Source organism: Cygnus atratus, chromosome 1 (assembly GCF_013377495.2).
Source record: "Cygnus atratus isolate AKBS03 ecotype Queensland, Australia chromosome 1, CAtr_DNAZoo_HiC_assembly, whole genome shotgun sequence".
Lineage (NCBI taxonomy): Eukaryota > Metazoa > Chordata > Aves > Anseriformes > Anatidae > Cygnus > Cygnus atratus.
In genome coordinates, this window is record NC_066362.1 from 151,048,119 (window position 1) to 151,064,146 (window position 16,028).

Here is a 16,028-nt window from a genome sequence, read left to right on the forward strand (position 1 = left end):
TAAAAAGTCCACATCATAAAAACTGAACTACAAACATGTACATGAGTCACCTCTGAGAAGGTTTCTTATTGTGTAGAAGAAAAAAAAATTTTTTTTTGAAGAGGGAAAAACTCAGACATGACTGATTCATCTGACCTGACATTCATGCAGGTGTTTAAAAAGCACAAGGTAAAATTTTTTTTGATCAGAGCATTACTCAGGTGTAGGGAAAATAATAATAATACTTGCCCCATTACCTTGTAAAATTCAATGTCAAAAGTGATTTATTTTTGAAGTAACGTGTGTCTTATTTGTTTGGAATTAGCACTTTCTCTGATCACCCTCTTCCGCAAAGAGTTATGCTCAAATAAAAATGTGTCACATTTGTTTTCCAAGGTGCTCGAGTGCTGCAGTGACATCCTCAAATCTTGAAATTGTTTCTGATATTCTGATATAATGTGTGTTCACATTATTGAGGAATTATTTTTGCAGCAATGAATTCTGATTATCCTTTTACAGTCATCTTTGGTTTCTAAGGCTGGAACCTGTTGCTTGAGGAATCTGTTACTTTTTAATATTAGTCTTTTCAGTCTGTTTACTGTTGTTTAGTGAAAGTTTGAAACAAACAGGTAAAGGATTGTCCTACATTCCTTGCATTGTGTCCCTTTACCAGCCAGAGTTGCCTAAGCTGTTTTTCTGCATGAGATTCCTTTGCCTGAGCAACAACTGAGAAGCAAATCTTCCCATGCTCCCCTTTTTCTATACAGTTGCTTATTGATTGTACTGAAGATTGACATATTCAAAATAACAAGCAACATTTGTTCTAACAGAGCAGTCAGATTTAATTTACACTACTTAAAATGATCTTTGCATTCAGAGTACAGGCATATAAGGAAAGAAATTGTTAACCTGAAACATAATTGCTTGAGCTGATTTACACAGTTACGTAGTCCTTTTCTTACTGTGTAGAAAAATAGATTAAATTATTCTACCTACAGAAAAAAATAAGTATATTAGAGAATTAATAATGATACATGGAGTCTCACAAGCCAACAGTAATCCTAACATAAAACCGTGAATCCCCTAGGCTTTTAAAAAATTCACCAGCTGCCAATCCTCTCCCAACTTGAGCCTTGTTGTATGTGAAGGATTTTATTATCTCATTTGCAAATGGGCATGGGGGTGGGGGGTGGAGGAAGTTGTTTGAGGCATTGGGATCTTTGTTACCAAATTGGCTTAGTGGAAGGTAGAACCACCTTTCTGCAAAATATTTTTGTCTTGAAATGGTTATGTTATCCTGCTCTTCTGTGCTTTTATGGACTTAGAGGCAGGATCTGGCTGTTAAGTTGAACTCTCATTCTGGGAGATGGGAAATGAGGAAGTTTAACTACTGTACTGAGTATACCAAAAGTAATGTACGGACAATTGAAAAGATTTAAATAAAATAGAGTGTGGAAGAGCTCTCTTTGAGGAAGTAAAGATGCTCCTATGGATTCAAGTATTGACCTGTGTAAAATTTTCATTTTGGTGTGAAAAAGATCTAATAACATAGCTTACCCATAAAGTTATGTGTAGGATAAAAAAACAGAGTGCGGAGCTTGAGGTATACTCAAAAGACACTGAACTAAGATGCTAGAATCAAAACAAAACATCAGCAACAAAAAACAACCACAAGATCAAAACACCTGTTAAATGTAAATGAATATAAAGTAAGACTTATTTGCTTAGAAATCCTCTTGGGGAAAAATGTTCCCATCATAAGACAGACTGCTAGAAGGGCAACAAGATGGTATGCAAGCAATCCAAAAGACTTTGAACAGATGTCAGATAGCACTTTGTAACACAGGTGCAAGATTGGCTAGGCAAGGATGATAGTCTCCTGGATCTGCTATGCAAAACAAGGAAGAATTGATTAGAGATGTGATAATTAATCTATGGTAACCTTAACTGTTGGAACCATGAAATACTGGAGTTTAAAAACAAAAGGGGAGTGAAGAAGGCTTTTAGCCAAGCACAGATCCTGGGCTTCGTGAGACTAAACTTTGGTTTCTGCAGAGAACTGGTAGGTAGAATCCAGGGGAGGTAGCTCTGAAAGGCAAACCAGCTCAGCATTGCTGGCAGGTCTTTAAGGACAACATGTAAAGTTCCATAAGGGCAGCATCTTTCAAGCACAAGAATTCTCCATCATGATACTCAGGAAAGCTAGCAAGGAGACCCATTCGGTTAAATAGAGAACTCATGAATGAGCTCTAGCACATAAAGAAAGTACACAGAACATGGAAGCAAGGATAGTTGTAAAGGAGGAATAGAGAAACACTGTCCAGGCTTGTACGGATGGTGTTGGGAACACCACAGCTCTACTAGAGTTGAAAATGTTAAGGGATATTCAAGGAAGGAAGAGTTGCTACTGCTACATTAATGGTACTGGTACATTAATGGTACAAGGCAAAATGAGGAAAATGTAAGTCTATTGGTGAACAGAGTGGGTGATTTAGTAACACATTTGCAAACACAGATAAGACTCAGTGCTTTCTTTGGCTTGGTCTTCACCAGAAAGGTGTCACAGGCCTCTGTGCTTAGTGAAAACCTTCAGGCAGAAGAAGAATGTCCAGCAGCGGGTGAGGATTGAGCCAGGGATTACCTGAAAAAGCACAACACATACAAGTCCATAGGATCAGGCAGGTTGTATCTGAGGCTGCTGAGAGAACTGACTTATGATCTTAAAAGGAAAGTCTCTATCACCTTTGAAAGTCGCTGAGCTAGGGTACAAACCCAATGAGTGGAGAAAGGCAAATGTTGCACCTGTCTTCATAAAGACTGAAAAGGATAACCTGGGGGACTAGGTAAAGTCAGCTTCACTGTGGTCCCTGGGGATATCATACAACAGGTCCTCTTGGAGCACATTTCTGGACAAATAAAGAAGGTTATTGGGAGAAGTCAGCATTAATTCACCAAGGACAAATCATATTTGTCAAACCTGACTGTCTTTTATGATAATATGTGTATTTGTGGATGAGGGGAGAGCAGCGAATGTCATTTACCTTAATTTTAGCAAAGCATTCAACACCATCTGCCACAGTATTCTTCTATACAGGTTAGATCAATGGACTACCAAATGGGTGAAAAAACATTTGGGTGGTCAGGCTAAAGGTCAGTGATTGTTCTCTACCTGGAGGTAAGTTACAAGTGCTGTACTGCAAGGGTCTATCCTGGGTCCTATCCTATTTAATAACTTTAGCAATGACTTGGAGGAGGAGATAGAAGGCACCATCAACAAATAAGGGAGTTAATACACTTGAGGGTAGGTCTGTAATCCAAAGGGATTTTGACAGCCAGGAAGAGTGAGACAATAAGACAGTCATGAAATCCATCACAAGGAAATATGAAGTTCCACAGCCAATATGAACCATCCCTCTGCAATGAAAGAGGCTGGGGAGCAGCTCTGCGGAGAGAAGCTGGAGGTTTTGGCAGACAGTGATCTGGACAGAGCCAACAGGGAGTTCTGGCAGTGAAGATGGCTGACAGCATCCAGGTCTGCATCAGTGGGAGCACAGCCAGGAGGTCAGGGCAGTGGTCTTTCCTCTTGGCTTCACATAGCACCTGGAATCTTGCCCATGGTCCTTACCTCTTCTAGGACAAGGAAGACGTTGATGAATTCAATTCCAGCAGAGGGCCACCAAGTCATTCGGTGGTGGGGCAGGCTGAGGGAGAGAGGCTTGTACAGCTTGGGGTAGAGATGGTTTCAGAGGAAATAACAGCAGCTACATGATGCCTACAGGGAGGGGAGTGGGAAGTTTGAACCAGGCTCTGAGGTGTACAATAAGTGGCAGTGGCTACAGACTGAAAACTGGGAGGTTCCAACCTTTTATAAAGCAAAACTTTCTCACCAGGAAGAGAGTCAGACTGTGGGAAATGTTGTCAGGGATGTTGTTCAGGCTCCATCCTTGGAATTTTTCAAGATGCAACAGGATAAAAACCTGAGTAACCTGGTCATGTCTCACAGCTGACCACTTGAAATTGGGATGAACACATGAAATTGGAAAGTTAAGGATTTGGGTATCTTAATCTGAAAAGTGTGTTCTTTCCAGAATCTGAACATCAATATTAACAAGTACTGGGTAGGCAGAAGCAGAATAGAAGAGAAGGATATTTATCTCCTAAATTGGTGGTGTCTTCACTTGGCTTCAGTCAAAATAAAGTATTTTACATAAGAGATGGAGCCCATACCCTTCAATTTCTTTGAGATAATCTGATTCCAGTATGATTATTTACTGCATGTATTCCATATAACACAGTGTTTAATGTTTCTTTGACTGATTGTTCTGACAGAGATTTCTTATGTAGTCATACAAAAATAAAAGTGGGGGGAAGGGAAAGCTTGAATTAGCAGCCTTCTGAACAACAAAATCATAAATCCACAACTGGATTGCTTTGTCTTCCCTTGAGCTTGATATTATTTTCTTCTGACAAAATGTGTATCTTCTGAAGAGTGAAGGAAAAAAAATTGCCACCATGTTTTGCAAATATAAGACTCTGTGAAATAGAATAAATTACCAACTATTGGCTTGATTTTGAAACTTTAATTCAAGCACATGGTTGTTTAGTCACACAAATATTCCCTAAGTAGGCCAGCAGCCTATTTTCAGGTGTCAGATTTTTATAAATTACTATGATGTGATGAACAATTTCAGATATTTTGGGTTGATCTGAATATTAGTATGATAATTATACCTACCCTGGCTGTGTGGTTCCTTTCTGGTTAGTGTTTCCAATCTAAATATATGTAAGTGCTTTGAAAGCACAGACTGTTCTTTGTGTAAAAAAAGTACATGCTACCACAATACAGGGCAATTTTGTAGAGAATTTAAGGTATCGTGTTGAATATTCTACTTTCTACTTTCCATTAAAATAAAAACAATCTAAAAAGACCAAGGGCCTAATCTGGTATATTTGTTGTTGCCTTAGATCTGCCCACAGCTCTCCCCTGAGGCACACAGAAAGATTCGATAAGCAAACCTTGCCAGATGGCTAATGCTCGAAGGGAACGTTTTGCTACAAACATTGCAAAGTACAGAAATTTTAAAGTGCAGCAGCTTTCTACAGGCATAGGACTGTGCTCTGCTTAACATGTGTTCAAGTATCTTGTCTTCTGGAGAGGGGACAGAGGGCTGAATCGGCTTTTCAGTACCCTTGGCACAGCTGGCATTAGCATACACATTTGTGTTATTGTCTGAATAGAAAAAGGTATACCTCCAGTCTGCAGATTCCTCACCATATTATGGATATATGAGGTTCTGGACAGGGAGTAAGAAGTTATGAAAAAGGAAGGAAAAATTGGCAAAGCTGTTATTATTGAATTGCCACCATGCTATGTGTATTTTGAAGGACAGGAGCTTGCTCAAGATAAATACCAGCTGGTCACAGTTGAGAAGCCAGTCTGCTGTACCTCCTCTGTCGCTGTCCCTGCCCTTGCATTCACCTGGTAAACAAAAAGGTATCAGATTCATGAAGGCAGCTGCTCCAGCCAAGTAGGAGAATTTTAAATAGAAGGGCTCTTTGGTGCCTTGGTTGTTGTGGATATATCATCAAAATAAAATTTTGGGGGTTACAAGGCTGCCTACAGTGAGGAGAATGATATCCTGTGAAATAGCTATGTTCAGACAAGCACTTAAAGAAAGCCTTTCATACACAAATGAAGGGACAGAAAATAGATTCAGGTCTGTATTCTATATTTGTAATTTGTCCTTTTAGATATTGCGTTTTGGGATGAGTAAACTGAAAATGATGTACTTAGTTTCCTATATCCTATTGCATCAGTTCTCTTAGATTTTGATTTTTTGTGAAGAATGAGGCTGATTTTAAAATGTAAGGATCAAGTCCTTAGTTGTAACTCCAGAATATGATCCATCATGTCTAGAAGCGTACACAACTAGTACATACACTTGTGCTCTACACCTTCAAGGCCCAGCACCACAATCAGACTGTATTTTCCCAGGGTAGAGGCATTATAAGACTTCCTACAAATACCCTGCTTCTTTGTTCCTGGGTGAACTCTACCCAACCTGTAGTATAGCATCATGGTCTGAAGTGATGTTGGCATCCCTCCTAAGTCTGCAACATTCTACCCGCAATTGCTACTTTCCCCTCTTCTTTCCAACTGTCTTCAGTCATAGTTACTAAAAACTGAATTCTTAAGTGCAGAACTACTATATATAACCTCTTAGTTATAACTATAACATATATTATAGTTATATATATTAGTTATATATATAATATTATATATATATAACCTCGAGTCCTTAGACAGCTAAGCAGTTTGACTAACCTTGAGCTGTTGGAAATGAAGTATACCACAAAAGCAACAAAATAATTCTGGATGCTTGTGTTTTCAGAATGTATCCGATGATTGCTTCCTAAAACACTTAATCTGGAGATAGCTTCTCAGATTCCCAGCCTTTTTGTAAGCAACAGATCATAGGTCTGCTGGAAAAAGAAACTTTAGCAAACTGCAGAAGAGTTTTACCATCATAATATATGCAGCACCTCTCCCTGGTGTTCATCATGACAGGCTGCCTGAAAAGTTCAAAATTTGCTTCCTTCATTCAATAAACATGGTTAGCTTAGCCACTGCATGTGATGACACAAGTGCTGTCCGTCAACTTTGCATTTGAATCTCTAAATGCATGTTATCAGAAGATATATCACAAAGAGTTTTACTTTTTGGGTCAGAATAACACTTCAAATGATAACTGTTCATTGGTAACTTAACAGTCAAGGGCCATTAAGTTACAGAATACTGTGCATAAAGTTACTGTGATATTAAAGTGATGGTAAAATCAAATTCAAAATATATTCACTTAAATGCTAAAGAAAGATTTCTGGTTATATTTACAAAAGCTGTGAATGTCTTTGCTTATACAAAAAAAATAAAATAAAATAAAATACAGAATGAAATACAAACTTAGTAGTCACTGAGGACCTCATGTACCATTTAAAATTTTAGCTGTTATTGCTGTAGCCTTTCCTTAAGTAATAATAATAATAAGAAGAAATGAGGATAAAAATATCAGCCTAAGAACATTATTCTTCAGTCTTTGACTTTTGAAGGCAAGGGAAAATATATGATTACCTACAGTGCTGCCAATTAGTGCCTGGTAAAACGCTGCATAGGGAAAATTATTTATAAGAAAAGGGGGCCAAATACTTGCACAGATCATATTGATAAATAATGTACCTCAGCAGTTTCCTGTGGTGCTTAATCTTACCTGTTTCAAAATGTTTTCCATAATCGTATGAATAAACCACTCATTATACACAGTAAAGTGTTTTTATTATATTATTTTCTTCACTTCCTCTGTTATGATTGATCATGTAGTACACCTCAACTCTGGCAGAGAAGCTAGCAATACATGCCAGTCTCTCTTCCTTCAGAGGTGAAAAGATACATTTAAACTGCACAAGATTAAACAACCCTGTAATTCTCTTCTGGAGTTAGACCTGGACTGGACTGAGGAGGTTTCTGTACTTCTGTACAGAGTGTGCTTCTGCATGTCAATGGAGCCTCCACCGAGGCTACCATGAGGCATCCAGAGTCATCCAGAGCCCCACAGCATTCATTAAGATTTTTGAAGAATACTCACTTGGCACAAGAAAAGTTTCAGGTAGAATATTTCTTCATAAGGTAATCAGAAAGGCGCTTGCAGAAGATTATTTAAATGAAAATAGAGCATGGTAAAGCACATCTGTTTTTTTTATTTTTTATTTTTTAAGCAGTTAAGATGGCTTATAACATGCAAATGATAACCTTTTTAAATAATGAAACCAGGTAGGGTGTGGGGCTTGGTTTTTTGGATGGTCGATGGCTTTTCAGGGGGTGTTCTTTGTTGTTGTGTGATTGTTTGTTTATTTTCATTGGAAGATTGTGCTTTGAGAGGTTTTGCAACTTTGACAAATGTGAATGTTGGACTGAAACTATCAGTGCGTCTGTCTAAGAATGTCTTTGGCTGATTAGTGGTCTTTTTTTTTTTTTTAATGAAATATGTTGAGTGGAAACAAAAGTTATGTGATTCTGAAGAATTTAAATTTATATGTATTCAACAAGTCTTTGATGACCGTTAGCTGAATGTGACTCATCTTAGATCTGAAATGGCTGAGCACAACTTTTTCTGTCATCATTCTGCTAATAGTGAGAAGGGATTGTCATGTGTGGAAATGAAAGTATAATTAATGACTGATGCATTTTGCCTATACAGAGAACACTGAATTAATATTTCATAGACAAATTTTCTTTTTCAATATTCTAACTTTTGACTGCTTGTTAACTGTAACTATAGCACATTCTTATTTAATATTTGGAATGTTAGTTTTATGTGTTTTGTGTCGATCATATATTTATCCTTGTAGGTGGGTCACAAATCCAAGATAAGCAGAGTATGACATATCTGGAAGGGCATGCTGGCCACAGTAGCTGTTTTTTCCTTTTACCAACTGCCAGACAGCACAGGAACCTTAATTAGAATTCTTCTTCAACTATTCTCTGTATATATTAATGGATGTGATTTCTGTATTAATGGGTGTGATTTCTTGAAATGCGTGAATGTTTTTAATGTATTTAAGCAGAACTTAATAAAAGGTATTTATCCAGCAAATTTAGAAGTAAACTATCTCAAAGAAGTTAGAGTGATATTCCAACCCAGTCTCCACCACAACAAAATAATAAATGCATGAACTTTTAATAAGCTGAATTACCTTTATAAAAGAGAAATATTAGAAAAGTGTCTTCTGACTTTATTGAAGTGAAAGGAAACATTACAGTGTCACAAATGCTACTTTACTACTCAAGTACTTCACCTGCTACAATGGGTAATTCTGAAATCTGTATAATGTTTGTTTGATGTTACTATAATATTACCAATATTGTATTTTCTTTTTCTTTCTTTCTTTCTTTCTTTCTTTCTTTCTTTCTTTCTTTCTTTCTTTCTTTCTTCTTTCGTTCTTTCGTTCTTTCTTTTTCTTTCTTTCTTTCTTTCTTTTTCTTTCTTTTTCTTTCTTTCTTTCTTTCTTTCTTTTTCTTTCGTTCTTTCATTCTTTCTTTTGTTCTTTCTTTCATTCTTTCTTTTGTTCTTTCATTCTTTTCTCTTTCTTTCTTTCTTTCTTTCTTTCTTTCTTTCTTTCTTTCTTTCTTTCTTTCTTTCTTTTTCTTTCCTTCCTTCCTTCCTTCCTTCCTTCCTTCCTTCCTTCCTTCCTTCCTTCCTTCCTTCTCTTTCTTTCTCTTTCTCTTTCTTCCTCTTCCTCTTCCTCTTCCTCTTCCTCTTCCTCTTCCTCTTCCTCTTCCTCTTCCTCTTTCTTCCTCTTCCTCTTCCTCTTCCTCTTCCTCTTCCTCTTCCTCTTCCTCTTCCTCTTTTTCTCTTTCTTTCTCTCTTTCTTTTTTTTTGTGTAATAGAAAAAGCAGAGTTACATTATGTTTCTATTAATAAACCTAGTGAATCAAAGAAGTTTAGTATGTCTCTCTCACTGTGGGTGATGAATTCAGAGATCATATGCAGTTTTAAGTAACTAGGCGTGCATGTATATCAACATTTTAGTGGATGCCAGGCCTCTAACAACAGCTGCTTTGCTGCACAGATCCATTCCTATTGCAGCAGGCTACATGCTAATGTAGATGCCAATGGGTGCTGTGGGCTACCTTATATTAGCAACCTTTATCAAAGACTGGGCAGGATGGATGAGAGACGAGAACAGGTAATGCCGAGCAATGGCAAGCAATTAAACATGAATCGAGGCTTTGATTTTTGCAGTATTTCTTCATTTTTGTCTTCCTTTTTAAACATTTTTTTTTTCCCTAGGAAGTGCATGAGTTCATTTTGTTTTTGTTTTTAACAGAGGAACATCATGCTTGACTGCCTTTTACTGTATTTAGAACTGTTTAATAACTATTCTCTTAGGTATTAGGGAAGGGGTGGAAGAGAAAAAGTTAGTTGATATGGACTACTGCTTTAAGGTTTTTTTCTTAAGACAAAATGTACTAGAAAAAAAAAAGTAGTAAAAATAGAAAAAGCCATTCTTGTCTCAGGTGCTGGAAAAATGTAGGCAGAACACATGGCCTCATCAGCTGCTCCGTGATGTGGCAAACCTGTATCAGGATTGGGCTGCTGGGAGTTTTATTGAGTTACCTTATTTCTCACAAGTTCACAAAAAAAGTTGTCTTGTCAAAAAGGTGGCCTTGCATGTCCAAGTGACATTCTCAGAGGAGAAAAATAGGGAATAGTAGAAAAAAGACATTTCCCAAGACTTGCTCAAGATTTCGGCAGAGATGATGGGTGTGGTAGTAAAATCTTTAATAGCCTTTCTGCTGGTCTTATTGGGACAACTTTCCAAAAGTAGGAAAGTTCACTTCACTCTCCTAATGAGCCGGTGACTCCAGAGGAGGAAGAGAATAGCGGTGAAGATTGTTCACCCTGTGAGTCCACGTGTTTCCACAGTTTTGCTTCCCAACAGTCTTCTCCCACATTACCCCCCAAAACACATAAATTAATCTAAATTAAATTACAATTTATTTCTTATTCTTTTAAACCTTTATTGACATTCCTTTGTTCATCTGTCACAATTTGTACTTCTTCCATCAAAGGTATTATTACTATTATTTTTTTTTTCAGGCTAGATCTGCCTTCCTGCTCTTCTTTTTTGATAAATCTATTAATATTGCAACGTTGGGAAGCATTATGAATCTTCAAACAGCTTTTGAGAATGCAATCTGAATAACACATACTGCTGTAATCAGTAACACAGTGATGCTTATATTGTCTAGGTGTATCATTAAATTCTTGTGTCCATTCCTCTGAAATTGTGTTTTTAAGTTCAAGGATGTAGATATCTCATTTGGGACATCCATACCACCAAGTTATACACCTACCACAGAAATCTAGACTGGCCTTCTGGTCAGGTAAGATATACTTTGAATCTAGAGAAGTTCTGTATTGTCTTTGATTCTATAAGAAGCCTAAGAAAATGATCTTCCCAAATCACATGTTCATAATGAGGCACCTAAAACTTTAAAGCTAGTTGGAACTAATGTCTCTCCAAACTCTGATCTGTGAACAGCTTTTGTGCCTGCCTCTCTCCTCAGTATTGACATGACTTGAACATGAATACTTCAAGGAGCTCATGAGCTTCTTTTCTTTTCTCTTTTTTTCATTTCCTCTTTTTCCCATTTTTTCCTGCTTCCCTGTCTCCTGTCCCTGTTTTTTTTCTATTACTTTATTTGACACTATATTATAGAAAAGAATAGGTTCTGGAAACAAAGTTCTGGACAATAAAGCCTCCTTCTTTTTAAAGATGTGCATCAAGTAAAAACAGCAAAAAAAGTCAAAAAAAAAAAAAAAAGCTGTTAGTGCAAATGTATATATTTTATCATCAGTAGAAAAGCTTGATTCTTGTCCATGACTTCAAGACTACACCAATCAGTAATTTCTATATGAGTAGAACATCTGTTTCTTTTTTAAAATATAGGACAATCTGAACCCCAGTTTGTAAGCCACTTTCACAAGTTTCCAAAAAAAACAACAACCATTTATCAGCTGGGAATCCAAGTCACCCTGCATGGGTGAATAGTGTGGAGAGAGAATTGAATGCATATGGGTGGTGCTACTATGATCAGGGTTAGAAACTTTGACTTAGAGCCATCTTCCTGGATGAAAGCGTAGTAGGGGGGGTATTTCACGGGTGAGGAAAAGGATTGTGGAAGGAAATGCTCCAATGGTACCTGTGTTGCAGTGCAACCTTGCTGCTCTGTGGTACGCAGCTAGCATCTGAACTGTGTCAACGGCATGGGTGGTTGCCCACATCTATCAGGGTGGGAGAATTGCTTGCATGACTGAAATCTGGAGCTGTCTTCTGGGCTGCTGATTCTGTTTGGAGACTCTGGCTGGGGGTAGAGAAGAAGCTACGGGTATATGATTCATTCCTGATAATGCGTGGGTGAAGCTCAGGCAGGCAAAAAACTGTGATTCAATGAACCTCCTGAAAAAAGAAAGGATGGGAAGCGAGCAACCAGCAAGGGTGTTTGGGGAATGAGTTAGTGTGTACCATTTTAAAAACTATCTACCTACAGTGTCTATATGCAACAATGTTTTTGGAGGTAGTTATTGTTCTTTGTAACCAAAACACGCAAATGTTGTAATAAAGACACATAAAGACATGTTCCTTGGTGCATTAGGACATTTCTTTCTGTGATTTCCTTTATTCACTAGATAACAGGTTGAACCAAACATCATAAGAAAAATTACAAATACTAAGAAAAAGAATTCCCTTGTGAAAAAAAGATATTGAACTATTTTACAATTTTTTATCTGAATATTTTATCTTGTACAGCCAATTCACCGTTTGGAAGCCTGTGGGACTAGGGGAAGAAAAGAGCAAAGAGAGAAATTATATAGTGTGCTGCCAGCTTCATGGATTCTGGGTGGGATAACTAAGGTAGGGTAACAAAACCCAGAGCTGATGGTCTTTTCAGTATTTCATCAAGCCATTTCCTTCATCACATGATAGGGAACATCTTCCAAGAGAAAAAGAAAAAAAAAAAAAGAGAGAGAGAGAGAAAGAATAAAAATTATAATTCAAGCACTTGCATTTGTTTTCCTGTGCTACCTCTTATCTGTAGCTTTTCTTTTAAAGCCCTGACTTTTTCTCAATTTCACGAGCAGAGGATACAGACTATGCAGAGTTTTATGGCTATTTCAGGGTTTGGCATGGTCTGAAGAGCCTTGCTTATGAATTTCAATGCTACATAAACTGTCAGAGGGCATGCTCTCTAGGGCAGAGATTATTAGCCCTTCAATTGTGCTTTGCCGAGCCTGTTCTAGATATTACACCTGGACAGACAAGGGCTCTGCTTTCCAGTGGCAAGGCCCCCATGACAGCATGCTGACACTGTAGCACTGCTGTGTGATTACCCTCACAGCTTTGGCAGAGTCCAAGGAGCACTGATAAGAGTTGAGCCTGGGCTTTATTTCCTGGACTCAGGAGTATGATGTACATCAAAAGATATTTGCCAGTCATTTTCACTGGCCCTCACCTAATGGTACTGTATGTATTCTGTTTCAGTAATAAGAATTATTGTTTTCCATTTCATTAATAAGAATTCATTTGTTTCTAGCCAATGTTTTGTTTCAAGTTGGCCAATATGTTGAGGTGAGTAATTTAGGAGGTAGTTATATAGAACTCATATGAAAGAATCAAGATAAACAATAGCATGGCCATGCAAAATATCACTTTACATTTAGACAAATTTAGTAAGCGTTTCTTAAAGAACTAGACATATACATATTAATTATTCTTTCAGCAGTTCTAGACAAATGTGTCCTGAGCTTTACCCTGAGTAATCTGAAAACTGTCATAATAGCAAGCCCTCATCATGAAGGGAAACTGAGAGGTCAGATGAAACATTAAAATGTTACTTTATAGTCAGTAAACAACTATTCATGGGTATAGTTGATGGATTAAGGAAAAAAAATCCCACAAATACTTCAATATGTAAAGAAACTGTCCTATTAATGAAGGCAAGCAGATGAAGCAGGTGGTGTATTTTAATATATCAAATTATATGATCTGATATCTCACATTTTTGGCAACAGGTTACTCTCAGCTAACACAATTGACAGTGAAGCTACTGTTTTCATGGCTGGCTTCAAAAGTTTATTCCTTTTTGTAGAATTCTTCTTTTTAAATCTCTTTTTAATTGATATAATACATTATATCTTAACTGAAAAATCTGTAGGGAGAATTCATACAAAGTGCTATAGAAATGACAGGTGTGCCACTTACACAGTGGAAATAGGGCATAGGGGAAAGTTCATAGGCGCTCCAAGTTGAGAAAATCCTGAGTTAAGAGCTTAGTGTTTGTATTCATGAAATAAAGGTTTGTATTCATGAAATGATTCCTAATTAAAATGTTTTGTGTTCATCTGAAAATATATTTAAGCTGTAACTATAAGGACAACATCAAAATCTACTATGTCAGTGCTTTGCCTGTTTAAAAAGACTTCATTGAGGTTTTTGAAAGTATTAGTCCATACTGAGAATTCATCTTCATATGAACACTTTGGAAGAAAACATTTTAAAAATGTTGAGAAACATTCTGTTATTGGCGCTGGAGCATTGGTTTTAACATCTGTACTGCAAATTTAACCTTGCTGACCCATTTTGCAGAGGCTTTATGAGCTTAGCAAGGTGTACTTCATGGTCTATTTTTTTTGTCTGAGCTCAATAATGCTTTCTATTTTAATCACAACATTTATGGTGGCAGACTCCACACTTGGGCTTGAGATGTGGAGCTGTTCTGTTGAGGCATCCTGTTCTCACATTTGAAGTAGAGCCTCAGTGCAATCATTGCTAAAAACACATTAGGAACCTTATATGGGTATTCTCTATTCAGGGTATGAAAGTGTTTCAAAGACATTTTTTTTCACAGCAAACAGAAATGCAGTCTATGACAAAGGTTCAAAGAGAAAAATGAGAGGAGCTGCCTGACCTGAAGGCTACTTGGTCAAAGTTCTGAGTACTTAGACAAGGGTGCTATCCCAGGAGTAGCCTGGGAAGCATGCCATTCATATGGGATTACAATATGGGAGTCATCTACTGGGACAAAGTTCCTGATTGGACAGGTAGGCTAGTTGTGGGCAGTCACCATTCTTGATGAACATGAAGTCAGTGAAGAACCTGCAGTGCTAAAAAGGGCTTGGATGTCATTCTAATAGAGCTGGTAGCTGTAGGTTGTGTTGAATTCTGGTAGAGTCCTCCATCAGTGCAGGAAGAGTAATTACTAAGCAGCGTCCAGTGGTGAATGTTTGAAGAGCCACGTGTAAACAGTGGAGGGAAACAGTAGAAATTCTCAACTGAAAGTAGCTGTTTGAAGGAAAGCTGGAGGATGAAATGTCTATGTTTCCACTGACAACTTCTTTGCCAGCTGCATTCCAGCCTTTGAATGTGCCTCTAAATTCATCCACAGAGCTATTAATGTTCTTGAGAGTTTTGTATCTGAGCACTGCATAGTTACGATTTTTTTTTTTGATGGATTAGGTTCAAATAGTTAGACTCTAAATTTATAAAATTATGGGGGACACAAAAGCTGTGTTTGAGGGGAAGATTTTGCCCCTTTTTTTTTTTTTTTTTTTTTTACATTTCTGTGAGATCTATCTTGTTCCCATACACTCTGTTGCTCTCCTTTCTTTTCATTATCTTAGAGGTCTTTTCCAACCTAAATGACTCTGTAATTCTACAATTCTATGATTCTATGATTATGTTGCCATTTACTGATCCTCACAGAGGTCTCCTAAATCTGGACTCCATCTCGCTAGCTTCGGTGAGGTCTGGAACTATTTGCATATTTGCAGGGCCAGGATCCAAATTCAGCTTTCCTAGTCACTGCACTCCCTCGGGCTCCACCATGCAAATTCTTACTTTGAGAAGTTAAATCTATCAGTTTCTTCCTCCTGTCAGTACTGGTTTTTGTAGGGAACAAATGCTGACAGCATGCCCAGGTACAAGTATTGTGGCTTTAGCAAATCTCCGGCTTCAGGAACGAGCATAGCTGCTTTCAGTTGTTACACAAAGAGTAGAACTGGTTCTGCTTATAATATCCTGTCTTTGTTAGCCCGTTTTAGTACTTCCCAGAAATACACAATTCTGCTGTAGTTTATAGAAATAAGTCTACTCATGTTTTTATGTTTTCTCTATGGAACCTCATCTCCATTTTTAGAGGGAGAGAGGGTCTTGGAGAGAAATCCAATCCCTAAGCAAAAAACCAACTGCTATTGCTGACATATCTTTATTGCTATATAAGGCAACTAGAGTACAGTGCTTGAGGAAGTGCAGTGAAGACATCTACTTCATCATTTGGAAAGCACAGAAACTAATGACTCACTTCTCTCAAATAGAGGCTTTCCCCAAAGGAAACTACTAGGACAACTAGCTAGGGTTTGTCATTGTACACCTCATTGAAACTAAAAATCTTTATCTTGCTTTTGAAAATGTCAGGAGAAAGAGGAGAAAAT

The 16,028-nt window shown here is 37.5% G+C and overlaps 1 protein-coding gene across 7 annotated transcripts in view; it reads left to right on the forward strand.

Annotated features, from left to right (window-relative positions):
• Nucleotides 1-16,028, forward strand: part of FGF14 (fibroblast growth factor 14) — a 410,241-nt gene that overhangs the window by 137,039 nt on the left and 257,174 nt on the right. The window lies entirely within an intron of this gene.